The following is a 14,179-nucleotide window of genomic DNA, read 5'->3' on the forward strand; positions in this document are numbered from 1 at the left end:
GAAACATTAGTTCTCATAGATATCTCTGATTCCAACAGCCTGTTCCTGCTGAATTGTGCCATCCTAAATGTGGAACTCAGTCCCTTCCTTGGTTTATGCATGCGTGCACACACACATACATGCACATATATGCTCACACATGGACACAGCCCAGACATACAATAGGCAACTTCTAAGTTGTACTGCAATAATTCCCAACTTCTGATATTCATGTTTTGTGCTATCACCACCCCCTTCCACCTCGAGCTGAGCCTAGTGATTTGCTTCTAACCAGTAGAATATAGCAAATGTGGTGGAATGTTAGTTCAGTAATTAGGCTACAAAAGATTGTGACTTCCAGTGTTTTGCAGATTCTCTCTATTCCCTTCTTTGCCACAAACTTTTTTTTTATATTTTCAGTTTCATTTTTATTCGGACCCTCAAGCAACCAACTGAGATTGTTTGAGTTCCCAAGACTACATTGGATGCAGAAACATAACATGCTTAGAAATTCTGAATGGTGAAGGAGTAGACAGTGAGGTTCAACAACCTAGCCCATGTACAAGGCATCAGGACAGTTCTTAAAATAGAGATTCAAGAAACCTAAGAAAATGTTCTTATCTATGAGAAGAGAACAAACTACCGGGTCCTTATTCATAGTTTCCACACACAGCCTAAGTTTTTGGGTGTGATCCACATGGTCAGATATCCCAAATATATCCAACTACTCAAACCAGGGCCAAAGGAGAGGATAGATACACAATTTCCACCAAAGAATATAGTCCACTGGTGGACAAGACCCTTTTCCAGATTATAGAGTTCCTGACACAGGACTGTCTTCAGGGCAGTGCACTCTCTCCTGCATCTCACTGCTATCAAATGTGGGATTTAGATAATAGCTCCTATAACATCTTTTGCTGAATGGGCTCATAAGGGTTACATGGAAACAGCTTCTTTCCAGGATAAGGGTCAACAAGGTATTCACATGTGATGGCAGATTCCCAGATCAGCTGGAACTTGCTGTTCTCTAGGAAGGGTATTTGTATAAAGGGCCGCTTTGTATAGTACCAATTGGGCTTGCTTTTCAGATTAATAACGACAACTTCATGCCTTTCCTCAACCTCTTGTTTGTATCCCCAGATATGCTGTCTGTGCAGCTCGGTCCCCAACACCAACTCTTTGCCACATACTTTAATGCAACAAGCAGCCATATTAAGAGGCTCACATAGTAAGGAACTGAGAACTCTTTCTAATAGCCACCAAGAAATTGATGTCTTCAGTCTAACAGCTTGGGAGCAGATCCTTCCCCAGTTTAGCTTTCAGATGAGACACGAGTACTGACCAGCACCATGAGAGACCCTGAGGTAGATGACCCAGCTAAGCCATGCTAAGGTTTCTGAAGCATAGACTATAATATAAACAATGTGCATTTTCTTGATAATTTGTAATGCAGAAATAGATACCTCATGGAGCTTGTAGTTGAGCAGATGGAGATAAACATTAAACAAACAAATGAATATATAAATTATAAATTAAAAATGATAAAAGTGCTTGGAGGGGAGCAAGCAGGTGTTAAGCTTGAAGATGAAAGAGACCTGCTTAGATAGTTGTGTTTATTTTTTAAATACCAGAAAAGTTCTACCTTTTTGAGGTAACATTTAGGTTGAGATTTAAGGATTGAGAGGGAACAAAGGAGCAACACACCTCGTATGAAGGCACTACAGGGGAAAGATTGTTTAAAGAGGCTCTAAGACAGGACAGAATTTAAGGTATTCTAAGAACTAAGGAGAGACCAATTTACTGGAGCTCAGTGGGGAAAGAGAGTCGCTCAAAGGAAGCTGGAGAAGTAAGGAGGAGTCAACATATTCAGGATATTGCAGTTCAGGCTAAAGAGGATTCATATGATTCTACATATGGGAAAGCATGCAAGGATGGGGATGAGAAGCCTCGGGAGGATTTTTAAAGAGGGATAATGGCAGGATTTGATCTGTATTTTTAAAAAAATCTCTCTGGTAGCTGTGTGTACATGGATTAGAAGAGATGTAAAAAGAAGCATAATGGACCAATTAAGGAACAACTGAAATAGTATAACAGAGAGAAATTGGTGTGATAAGAGAGTGAAAATAGAACTGGGAAAGGGTAGACAGATTCAAAGACATTGTTTGGAGATTAGTATCAAGAGATATGGTGAGGGATGCAGAAGAATGAAAGATGACTCCCAGGTTTCTAAATAATACTGAAGGCAGTTGTAATTATATACAACATATTCTTTTTTGTTGTTACATAAAGACACAGAACTCTGTAGAAAGAATAGAAATCAAGATGCCAGTGGCACCCAATATTGCTATTTGGTCCTTCTTCAAACACCGTCATTAAAATACTTGTTTTCAAATTGCATCAAGTACTATGGCAGCATATTGTTGCTGTTCTTTGGGCTTCCTACTTTATATAAAATAGATTGTAAAAATTTCAGCTTTAATTATTTGCATAATATCGTGTTACTCTCTCGAGTGCAGTGAAGCCATATGACATAATTTGTCAAGAAAAGAGACTCACAGAAAGGGTCAAGCACCACAGATGTTCCAAAGAGAGCTTTTGCCCAGCACATCACCATCACTGTTATTTGGCACTTTTAGGTGCTAAACATTGGACTAACAGCACTGCTGAATCCTCAGAAAAACTTTTTATAAGGGAAGTAAATTTGAATCTCTTCCACTTGCATAAGGAAAGAGGTAAAGAGGTTAAATGGCTTACTTCTAAGCAGAAGGCAGAATCGACCTCCAAGCTAAGGGAAGCCCTCAGAGTATATCTTGATCTTAATTACATGATCATTATTTTGGAAGAAATTAAATATCATCATTAATTGATGCCTGTGAAATGGTTGAGATTCAGGGAGAGATTGTGAGAGTGGAAAGGAAGGAGGCTGCAGGAAGAAACCAATCTCTATTTAACTATACGCTAGGTCTTTTGCTATTTAGCCTCGTGTTTATTAAACAACTGTAAGATCTTTTAAGTAAATGTAGAATGGTACTGTACCAGCTTGAGAAATTGATTATTTTCTGCTTATTAATCAAAAGGAAAAGGAAAAATCATTCTACTAACAGAGGGAGTATTAATACCATAGAAGCTTTGTCAGGTAGAGCTATAGATTACACTGCTGCAATGAGAAAACTGGAGTATAAAGGAGCATATGAACTATAAAGGAGCATAATTCATCCACAACTGAAATGCACTACAACTCCTCTCTTTTCCCTTACATGCTGAGTGCCTTGGTATTCTAACTTAGTATGTATCAGTCTTCTCTGAGGTGTTATTAATATGCTTATTCCACAGACCTTTGCCCAGAAATTCTGTTCTGGTAGTTCAGTTCTGGGTCAAGACTTAAGAATCTGGATTTAACAGGCAAACTCCCTGGGGGAATCAGTGCAGGCAGAAGTACTACCTTGATGTCCTCTCTAATGCCTGGCAAACAGCAGAAGCTTGAAGACTCACCCAGCATGAATCTGGACCACTCCTGGAGGTCCAAGCATTGCAGCTGCCTGCCTCGGGGAATGTCCTCCTTGCATCCACCTTGAATGCATCTAGGTAGAAGGTTTCAAGCCTCACAATTAATCATTTACATAGGTCATCCATGTTACCTTCTTGTGAAGCGTTTCCTGAGTTCCCCCAAGCTAAATGAGTTCCTTAGTGCTTCCAAAGCTACTAGTTTAATACTTTTATTATAAAAAGTGTCAAATTATATTATAATTTTCTTCATAGGTCAATCATTTCCCATTTAAAGTGTGAGCAACTTGAGTATTTATTCATTTCATATCTCTGGCACCTAGCAGAGATATGCTTTTTTGGCACAAAGCAGACACTGGAAAAATTGTTTGGGTTTGTTGGTCTTCCTTTTTTTTCCATAAAAGAAGGGAAGTATAAAGGAATCAAGATAGTATTGCAGACCAGGCTTCAGTTGGTGTTTCCTGTCACATGTATACCTAGAGAATTAGCAGCTACGTGGTTTAGCTAGATAAGAGAGTAATAAACCAATTGTCTTAAGCTCTGCCTTCTAGCTCAGACTTGTTTCCTTTAGTACTAAACCACTCAGAGTCCCAGTTTCTACTTCTATAAAAGGAGAGTTATTGTCCCCATCACAGTTACTGCTGGGAAAATATGCATGAAAAGGCTCTGGAAATGGGAAGGCATTATACACAGTATGGTTAATATAAGGCACTATTTAATTAGGCGGCTGCTGCAGCCTGTGAGGAACTCCTAAATTGTTAGCAGCACCACAGAGAAACTCAGCAGGACTGGCAATTGGTAAAGCTTGCATTTTCCCTCTTTGGTAGCTTAGAAATTTTCACCGTGGTGTAATTTTTATTAATTTATTTAAATAATTTGATAAACGTAATTTAATCTGTATAAATAGCTGTCATTAGCTTTGTTTGTAGGCAAACTCTTTAATGAGAATGCTGAGGGAAATTTCCTGCATTGCATTAGCTTTTATCTGTATTTTTTGGCAGTAACAATACGTGATTGGTTCCTTTTAGGGAGGCTTATATTGAATTAAAACTCCATCCATCACTTCAGTGATATGCTGTTTCGGTTTGCTAAAGCTGCTGGAAGGCAATATACCAGAAATGGGTTGGCTTTTACAGAGGGACTTTATTAGTTTACAAATTTACAGTTTTAAGGCCATGAAAATGTCTCAATTAAGGCATCAACAGGACATTACATTCTCTGAAGAAAGGCCACTGCTATCTAAGGTTCCTCTCTGTGAAATACCAAAGCACATGGCCAGTGTCTGCTGGTCCCTTGCTCCCTGGTTTCATTGCTTTCACTGGTTCCAGTGGTCTCCTCTCTGAGCTTCTGTGGGTCCTCTCTTAGCATCTCTGGGGTTCTTCTCTCTCTGTGAGCTCTCTCTCTTAGGTGTTTTCTGTGAGCTCTCTGAGTTTTTTCTGTCTTTTATCTTCATAAAGGGCTTCATAAAGGATTAAGACCCACCTTGAATGGTGCAGGTCATATCTCAGTTGAAGCAACCTAATCAAAAGGTCCTAACTACAATAGTTCTGCACCAACAGGAATGGATTAAAAGAACCTGGCCTTTTCTGGGGTACATAACAGCTTCAAATCAGCACATATGCCATGGACAATAATACTCTTTTTTTTTTCTTTCTGAAATAAAATTTATATTTTACTCTCATCCCTAGCCTTATGCAGCATAGGGAATGTGTTAGTTAGATTCTGTTGTCAACTTGGCCAGGTGACCATACCTAGTCTTGTTGCTGCGGACATAAGCCAACGGTACGTGAACCTCATCTGTTGCCAATTACATCTGCAGTCAGCTAGGAGGCGTGTCTGCTGCAATGAGTGACTTTTGACTTAATAGGCTGGTGCTTAAATGAGAGATCGCAATGTAGCACTGCTAAGCAGCTCGGCATTCCTCATCTCAGCACTTGCAGCTCAGCCCAGGCCTTTGCAGATGCAGAAAGAAGTCACCCCGGGGAAAGTTGTTGGAACCCAGGGGTCTGGAGAGAAGACCAGCAGAGACCATCTTGTGCCTTCCACGTAAGGAAGAACCTCAGTGGAAAGTTAGCTGCCTTTCCTCTGAAGAACCAACAAAAATAAATCCCCTTTTATTAAAAGCCAATCTGTCTCTGGTGTGTTGCATTCCGGCAGCTACCAAATCAGAACAGGGAATGACAAAGAGAATACATATCCTTAGTGGGTGGTCTCTCTGAATTAGTGTATTAGCCAAACAGGCAATTTACCACCCTGGCAAACACTAAGCACACAAGTAGGAAAGGAAGGGACAAGTCATCAAGGAACAATGAAGCAAACTATGATAGCCATCATCTTGGTCGACTGGAAGGGGGCAAGGAAGAAAATGAAGCAAATGCGAGATACTTCCTGTGTGGGCACTCTCACAAAAGTTCAATTATTTATAACTGATGACATGTGGCTGGCTTCTTTCTTCAACAGCCAAGGACTTTTTCTCTTGCTTTTCCATGACTTCTCACATGTAGTGCTTGCCTCCTTATGAGCTTATGACAGCCTTCCCTCCTGACCACTTGCTATTGCAAATTGCATATAAAGAAAGAAAAATGATGCTTTGGGGAAATTTATACACAAGTGTCTCCAATTTTATCATTTTATCCCACTGTATGTCCAGTCTTCTTACCTATAAAATTGTGCATTTACGATATGACTTTCTTTTTGGGGGGGGGTGTGGCGGGGTGCATGGTCCAGGAATCAAACCCAGGTCTCCTGCATGGAAGGCAAGCATTCTACCACTGAACCACCCATGCACCCTATGATATGACATTTTGAACTCAAAGTGGTACAGAGAGAGCCAGTAAGCTGACCGCTCCTCCTCTTACAGAATGCAGATTTGACCACTGACCACAGATCCCTGCCACCAAAAAGTGCCTCATACACAAATGAAAACAAATGCACCCCAAAGATTTTTTACCAACCCTTAACTTACTGTTTTTAATTTTATACAAAATTAGCCCACATTTCATATTTTTGCCTGCTCTCAGACAAGCAGTATGGCAGTGGCAGGGACGGGAAAAGAATGGATCAAAGGCTTTTTCAAAGCAAGATCACAGTTAAAAGTTTAAAGCAAAAGGCTTTTGGGTTCAAGATTGTTAGCTTTTCCCATAACTTTCATATCTACATAAAGCACTGGAAGAAAGCACTGTCCTAATTTGGGAAAATCTGTTCTAAATTCAACCTGCCATTGCTTGTTATTCTATAACTGAGTTTTTAAGAATAATTGAAAACCAGAAAGCAGACAGTATTATTATCATTATTAGAACTACTGCTTTTGAAATAGAATTTCAGAGATTGAGAGATTATGTCTAAGTCTATATCCTTTCTTTTCTATCTCTCTAGATTGCACTCTCATCTCTGTGTCTGACAGTGCATTTATTTTCCAGAATGATTGAGAACCATCTTTAACCTCTGGGGTGCTCCACAAGTTCCTACTTGAATCTCTTCTCATTGTCTTCTTGTCTCTTGATCTTAGAGACAAATAGTCTTGGCTTCATTTATTTTTTTGTTGAGCTAGTGACCTTTGCAATATTGAGATATAGAAAACTGTGTACCTAAGGTTTTAGAATTTAGAACAGGTTTAGTGAAATGCAGGCAGAGAGACAAAGACAAGCAGGGTTTCAATTTCCAAACAAATTTTGACTAATAAGAGGTTCCTCATGCCTCCATAGTGCATCAAGCTGACTCATTAAAGCACAGGAGGGAGCCCCTAAGTCTCCAAGCGCCTTAGATACGGACTGTCCTTGCCCAGGTAGGGTATTAGACTCATGTAAGCTGGTAATGTCCTGACCACCACCTGTACTGCCAAATACGGTGAGAAACATCATGTTTTACTAAACTATTGTTCTTCATTCTTTAAATTACACATTCAGCCAAAGTACAGAAAACATCTAGGTGGCACACATATTATTACATTCTAGAAAAACAAATATCAATGATCTATACTCTAAAAGAATTTTCAGTCTTGTGGGAAAGAAAGATATAAATTGATCTAAGCATTTTAGAGAAAGGTGCATACAAAAGGGCTATTACAAAAGTGCAAACATTCTATTAGAACTCTAACAAATATACATGAGGACTTCTAATTGGGGATAACAAAAGACATATCAGAAGTCACTACTATAATGGGAAAGGGCTTCATTTATTGAGAAAATACTTTTGAACCTGGCATTAGTTTCTTTGCAATTTAACTGTAGGATATTTAGTATTATCTCCTATGTTTCCTAACACAAATGCTCCTGCATCTTTAAACCTATCTTCAAATACTACTCTAGGCAGATATTGTCCACTTATTCAATGACCCATTTCATATGTATTACTTGAGTTTAATGCAGTGCTGGATTCTGGGTGGGAAACATTGAGAATGGAAGTGTGAGTAGGAACTAGCTAGGAAAAGAAAGCATTAGTAATGAAATGGGGATACAATGCAGAGTGAAGACTATATACAGAACCCCCAAACTAACATTTAGCACGTGGCCCATCTGAAGAACTTCAGGGACCCCATTTCAAGGAACAGAGTTTATTAAGTATTAAAAGTTGATTCAGAACAGAAAGGGCCAGATGATAAGGCACGTTGTATGGCATGCTGAAGAGACGAAACCAAAACAGCAGACTGAAGGAACAGGAAATAGTCTACTGCAAAGAACCAAGGAAAAACAGATGAACTAAGTAAGAAATTTGGGGAACTGGGAGAAGTGAAAATATTTGAGGGATATAAAGACATATAAAAATTATTGTGGTGAATAATTTGAAGACAGGGCCAAGCTGTTACGACAAATATTACACAATGGGTTTAAATAACAAGAATCTATTGGCTCAGAGTTTCAGAGGCTACAAGCCAAAAATGAGAGCATTGGAAAAGCAATGTTTTCTCCCAAAAGTCTGTAGCATACTGTCACTGGCTTGCCCCAATCTTGATATTCCTTAACTTGCATCTCTACCTCCTGACACACGGTGATCTCTCTCTCCTGTGTCACTCTTTGGTTTCTGCTGATGTCCAACTTTTTCTGTGGCTTCTTCCTTTTGTCTTCCAGTTTCTTCTGTTCATTAAGCCTCCAGTAAAATGGATTAAGACCCACATTCATTCTGTTAAACCACACGTTCACTAAAAGTAACATCTTAAATGATCCTATCTACAGTGGGTTCACACCCACAGGAAGGCAGACTAAGATTTAAGAACATGTTTTGCTGGGGTTCAAACACCCCATCTACCCCTGGGGGTGAGTTGAAAAAGAAGGGAAAATGAAGGAAGAAGCCCTAGTTTCAGGTCTAGAAAACAGGATGGATGATTATGGTACCATTCTTCGACATACAGAAGAAAAGTTGTTTAGGAGAGGGTTGAATTAGGATTCAGCCTGAGCCATGATGGGTCTTGAAACATCAATAAATCATCAGTGGACTCAACCACTAAAACAACATGGTCTGTGAGCTTCCATGTAAAACTGGAAAGAGAAATCTCCCGATCAGAATTAGGGTAGAAAAAGCACTTAGAGCAAATTTCCTCAAATACTTTATGGACTTTATATTGTTCAATTATTTAAAATCATATTTTCTAGCAATTTATACACCATGATCTGTATAAAATAACTGCGGTCTTTATTGTTCGTTCATTTGTTTAAATTTATTAATCAATAGCTATATGCCAGACACTAGACATGGAGCACTGAATATTATGTAATTCTATTAAGTCTGTGTCCTCAAACTCAGGATTCAAGGAAAGGCCATCGCTCTTCTGACATAGGAACTTGGCTTTCCTACACTCTCATGGGAAATGCAGTAGAGTTTACTATTTAAAACAAAGTCCCTAAAATCCAAATTGATTCAGTTTAAATTACACTTTCACTGCTTACCAGTTGGATAAAGTTGAAAAGTTTCTTAAATTTCCTGTGTCCCCCCCACAATTATTTTTTTGTTTTGTTTATCTGAGAGTCCATAGTATTAAAAGCTCTTTTTTTCATGGAGCTGTTAACAGAATTTTAAATGAAGCCCTTAGAATAGTTCCTGGCACATAGAAAATGCAATAAAAGTGTTAGCCCTTATTATTGCTACCAAAGAACAGTCAAGGACAAATGAGCCAGTGAAATTTGTTCCTGGTGTGTTTGTCAGTTGGTTGTTCTAATCTGTTTTTGACTATGTGAGGATTTTGAGAACAGCTGTGGTTGCAGAAGCATAAAATAAAGATTAACATCAATCAGACAGTATTTGTTGATACCTCTGTATTTACATCTTATGATATCTCACAAAGGCTAACTTTGGAATACAATTGTGGATTCCATTAGAGTTAAAAATAGAAGATACTCAAGAAAACCTGCTAAGTGAATGCGAGAATGAATAAGAGTCTCAGGGAACCAGGTGTGAAGATCAGAATCAACACTGTATCTTCAACTTAGGCAAGAAGAAAAAATAAATTGGAAAGGAAGAAGTAAAACTGTCACTATTTGCACTTCAGTGCTTCAAAGACCTTTTTTCAAAAGGATGAAAGGACAACAGACTCAAAGGGAGAAAAAATTTGTAAACCACATATCTGATAAGGGGTTGATATCTAGAATATAAAGAAATCCAACAAAACAACAATAAAAAGACAAACAACCCAATTTAAAAATGGGCAAAAGACACTGTCATGGTCAGATTCATGTGTTAATTTGGTCAGGTGGTGGTACCTAGTTGTCTGGTCAGGCAAGTGCCGGCCTGTCTACTGCTATGAGGACATTTCATGTACTTAAATCATGACCATGTTGACATATCCACAGCTGATTGCAATAAGTGATGCTTAATCTAGTCACTAGAAGGCTTTTAGGGAGAATTCAGAAGAGACAATCGCTCTTCCAGCTTCAGCCAGCCAGCCTCTCCTAAGAGATCATTGAGGACCTTCATTGGACCTGCCAGCTCACAGCCTTCCCTACAGACCTGGGACCCTTACATTCCCGTGGTTGCCCATCCAGCCTCCCCTGAGAGTTCGTTGAAGACCTTCGTAGGAGTTACCAGCTTGCAGCCTGCCCTACAGACCTTGAACTCTACATTTCCACGGTTACGTGGACACTTTTATAAATTTTACATTTACGGGTATCTCCTGCTCATTCTGTTTCTCTAAAGAATCCTAGGTAATACAGACAGGAATAGACATTTCTTCAAAGAGAAAACACAGATGGTTAAGAGGCACATGAAAAGATGCTCAGCTTCACTAGCTATTAGGGAAATGCAAATCAAAACTACAATATCATTTCACACTTATTAGAATGGCCTTTATAAACAAACAGTAAAGAACACGTGTTGGAGAAGATGTGGAGAAATTAGAATGCTTATTCACTGCTAGTGGGAATGCAAAATGGTACAGTCACAGTGGGGGATGGTTTGGCAGTTTCTCAGGAAACTAAATATAGAGTTGCATTATAACCCAGCAATTCTGCTACTCTGGGTATTCCCAGAAGACCTGAAAGCAGAGAGCACCAACAGGTATTTACACACCAGTGCTCATAGCAACATTATTCACAATTGCCAAAAGATGGAAACAACCCAAATAATATTCATCAACAGATGGATGGACAAACAAAGTGATGGACTATTATGCAGCAGTAATAATGAATGAAGTCCCACCCATGCAACAATATGAATGAACTTTGAGGACATTATCCTAAGTGAAGTAAGTCATACACAAAAGGACAAAAATTTTATCATCTCACTGACATGAATTAACAATAATATGTAAACTCATAGGAATAAAATATAGAATATACGTTACCAGAATGCAGAATGAGGCCAAAGAATAAGGAGTGGTTGCTTAAGATGTGCAGAATGTTTAACTAGCTTGAACTTGAATATTTGGCAATGGACAGGGTGACAGTAGCGCATTTTTGTGAGAATAATTAACAGTGCTGAATGTGGTAGAATGGGGAAATTTAGAGTCACGTATGTCATCAGAAGAAAAGTTGGAGGTTAAACATGGGAATATATAACACAGTGAATCATGTGGTGGTCAATGTTCATGATTAACTGTACAAATATAGAAAGAAGTTCTTTCATGAACTAGAGGAAATTATGACACTATTTCAAGGAATTAATAATTGAGGGTTATATGGGGGAAATGTACCTACTGCAAACTATGGGCTATAGTTAACAATAATATATTTTAAAACTCTTTCATCAACAGTAACCAATGTACCACACAAATACTCTGTACCACACCCATACTGTGGGTCAATAATAGAGGGATAAGGGGTGTGAGAGGATTTGGGTTTTCTTTTTTATTTGTATTTCTTTTCTGGAGTAGTGAAACTGTTGTCAGATTGATCATGGGGAAGTACACACAGCTATGTGATAATGTTGTGAACCAGTGATTGCATACTTTGGATGGTTTGTATGGTGTGTGACTATATCATCTCAAAAAAATTGCATTTAAAAACATAAAAAAAAGAAAAATGAATAAATGGGAAGCTCAGGGAACCAAGTATGAAGACCAGAATCAGCCCAATATCTTCAACTGCTCCAGAATGAGAGATTAAGAACAGTATAGAAATGGGAATTAGAAGTTCCAGAAACTAGAAAATGAAAAGATACGAGGTTAAGGCAAAAAAGCAGATGAGTAGAGAACAGAATTGGAAAGTCCACACACTGAAGAAAAGCAGATTCAAGCCCAAGGCAGGTTCCATCTGCATTTAAGAGACAGGTATAAAGGAGAAAGGGAAAACACACCTCATTAGCTAGAGCACATGAAGAGATAGGCTAGGCAAAACTTCCCACCTAGCATTTGCTGACTTTGTATAATTGCCTGCCAGCAGGTGCCAGGCTAGTAGACTGTAAATCATAACTGAGACTAAAAAAAAAATCAATTATAAAATTTTTGGTTAATTAACATTAATTTCACTGATGCTGCACCATGAAACATGAAACATTAATGAAGATTCCTGATAAGGCAACAAAAAAGCAGAATGAATGCTGTGTAACCACTTGATTGACCCTGGAGTACGCTTTGGTAGCTCTACACTAAACATGGAACCTCTCACTACAGTTTTCAGTAAAAATCGAGGCAGCCTATACTCTATGAATTTCTAATCATGAGACCCACTGTTGAAAAATGTGGACGCTCCTATTGTAAAAGAGAGAACTGCTTTAAATCGTGCTGATCCAAAGAGAGTTGAACAACCTCTTCTCAAGGCACCCTAGACGTATTGACTTATTTCACCACATACCAGAGTTGAACAATTTCCACTGGTGCTGATCCTCTACATTTGCTTATTCTTCTTTCTCTCTTGTAAATAGTGGAGAGGCGTGATTCATTCTATTCCTAAGGACTCCGTCAATCACTGCACAGATACCGAATGTGAGTATGGCATTGGCTTTGGAATGAGTCTGCTGTACTTTAGCATGAGCTAATGCTATCTATATCATTCAAAATGACTGGTTAGCAGTCAAGGATGTGGTGGCTCCAATTAACCTGGTCCATAAATACTTTTTAGTGAAGTCAGGCCAAAGAGATTAATGGATTTCAATTTGGAAATTTTATTTGAAATTGACTGGTCCTGGAATAGATTAGAAATGCTGCAATTGACCACAAGCACAAGTCATGAACTAATTATTAAACTGGCAATGTAATAACTGAGAAAGTATGCCTTGTTTCCATTCTAACATCTAGTGAAAACCACATCAGAAGCTTAATAGTTTTTTTCTGTATTGGAAAGAAAAGAAGATTAACAACATCTTGATATAAATCTTCTTAAAAGATTTATGTACGGCTATAATCCCATAGAGATTCCAATGCAGATTTAACCTGGAAATCATATTTAGATTCCTTTTAGTTATCATGTACTGAAAAATGTAGAGCAGATATGTTGGCTATTCGTTACAGAAATGACACGTTATTCAAGTGTCAAAGTTGAAATTCACAATTTACTACTGTTTTGCCCATATAACCACAGAATAGTTAAATATGATTGATATATCTCATATATCTGCAGGAATCAGTATTTAAAGGACCTAAGCAATTATCATGTCACATACAAGATTTCCTTAATGAACGCTGGTAAATTAAATTGACCAAATATTTCAGTAGATTTAGTCCCAGAGTTCAACATCAAATAAAACCATACTTACTAAAGTCCAGTATCACGTCAACTGATTACTTGGAGCCTTGTAACCAACCAGACTCTCTTCCATGAGCTGTGTTACCCTCAAAAGGAATTCCCTTTGTGATTTTCACTTTTCAGTCACAGTCAAATATAAGATATTTATTCTTATTCGATTTTTACTTGAATTCATATAGTCATTTTTTCCATAACACTCTTAACATAATTTCAGTTTGAATGTTGGATGACTGAGAATTGTTGGGAAGATCTTGGAGTACCTGGGTTTGTCAGTCATCCTAATATTTCCAAGTAATTTGTTTGCTGTTTACTAATTCATAACTAGAAAAAGTACATAGTTCCAATGTCCTAAACCCATAAGCTATGGAGGGCATTTAAAGTGTAAAAGTGTTTCACAGTTCCCCCAATGAGTTGGAAATTCCAATTTAGAAAATGTGAGGATTTCTTAAATTACCAAATGAACATAACAATTAATTCAATCTAAACTGCACATCCTCCCAAATTTATGCCATTTTGAATGTGGTGTACCTATTAATACAAGAAACTGAAAACAATTCAAAAAAATTAGAACACATCTGTTATTTAGA

At 38.1% G+C, this 14,179-nt stretch overlaps 1 pseudogene; it reads right to left on the reverse strand.

Annotated features, from left to right (window-relative positions):
* Positions 1-529: 529 nt before the first annotated feature.
* LOC143645738 (glutathione S-transferase omega-2 pseudogene) lies at positions 530-1,190 on the reverse strand (annotated as a pseudogene).
* Between the last annotated feature and the right edge of the window lie 12,989 nt (positions 1,191-14,179).

Source organism: Tamandua tetradactyla, chromosome 9 (assembly GCF_023851605.1).
Source record: "Tamandua tetradactyla isolate mTamTet1 chromosome 9, mTamTet1.pri, whole genome shotgun sequence".
In the NCBI taxonomy this organism is placed as follows: domain Eukaryota; kingdom Metazoa; phylum Chordata; class Mammalia; order Pilosa; family Myrmecophagidae; genus Tamandua; species Tamandua tetradactyla.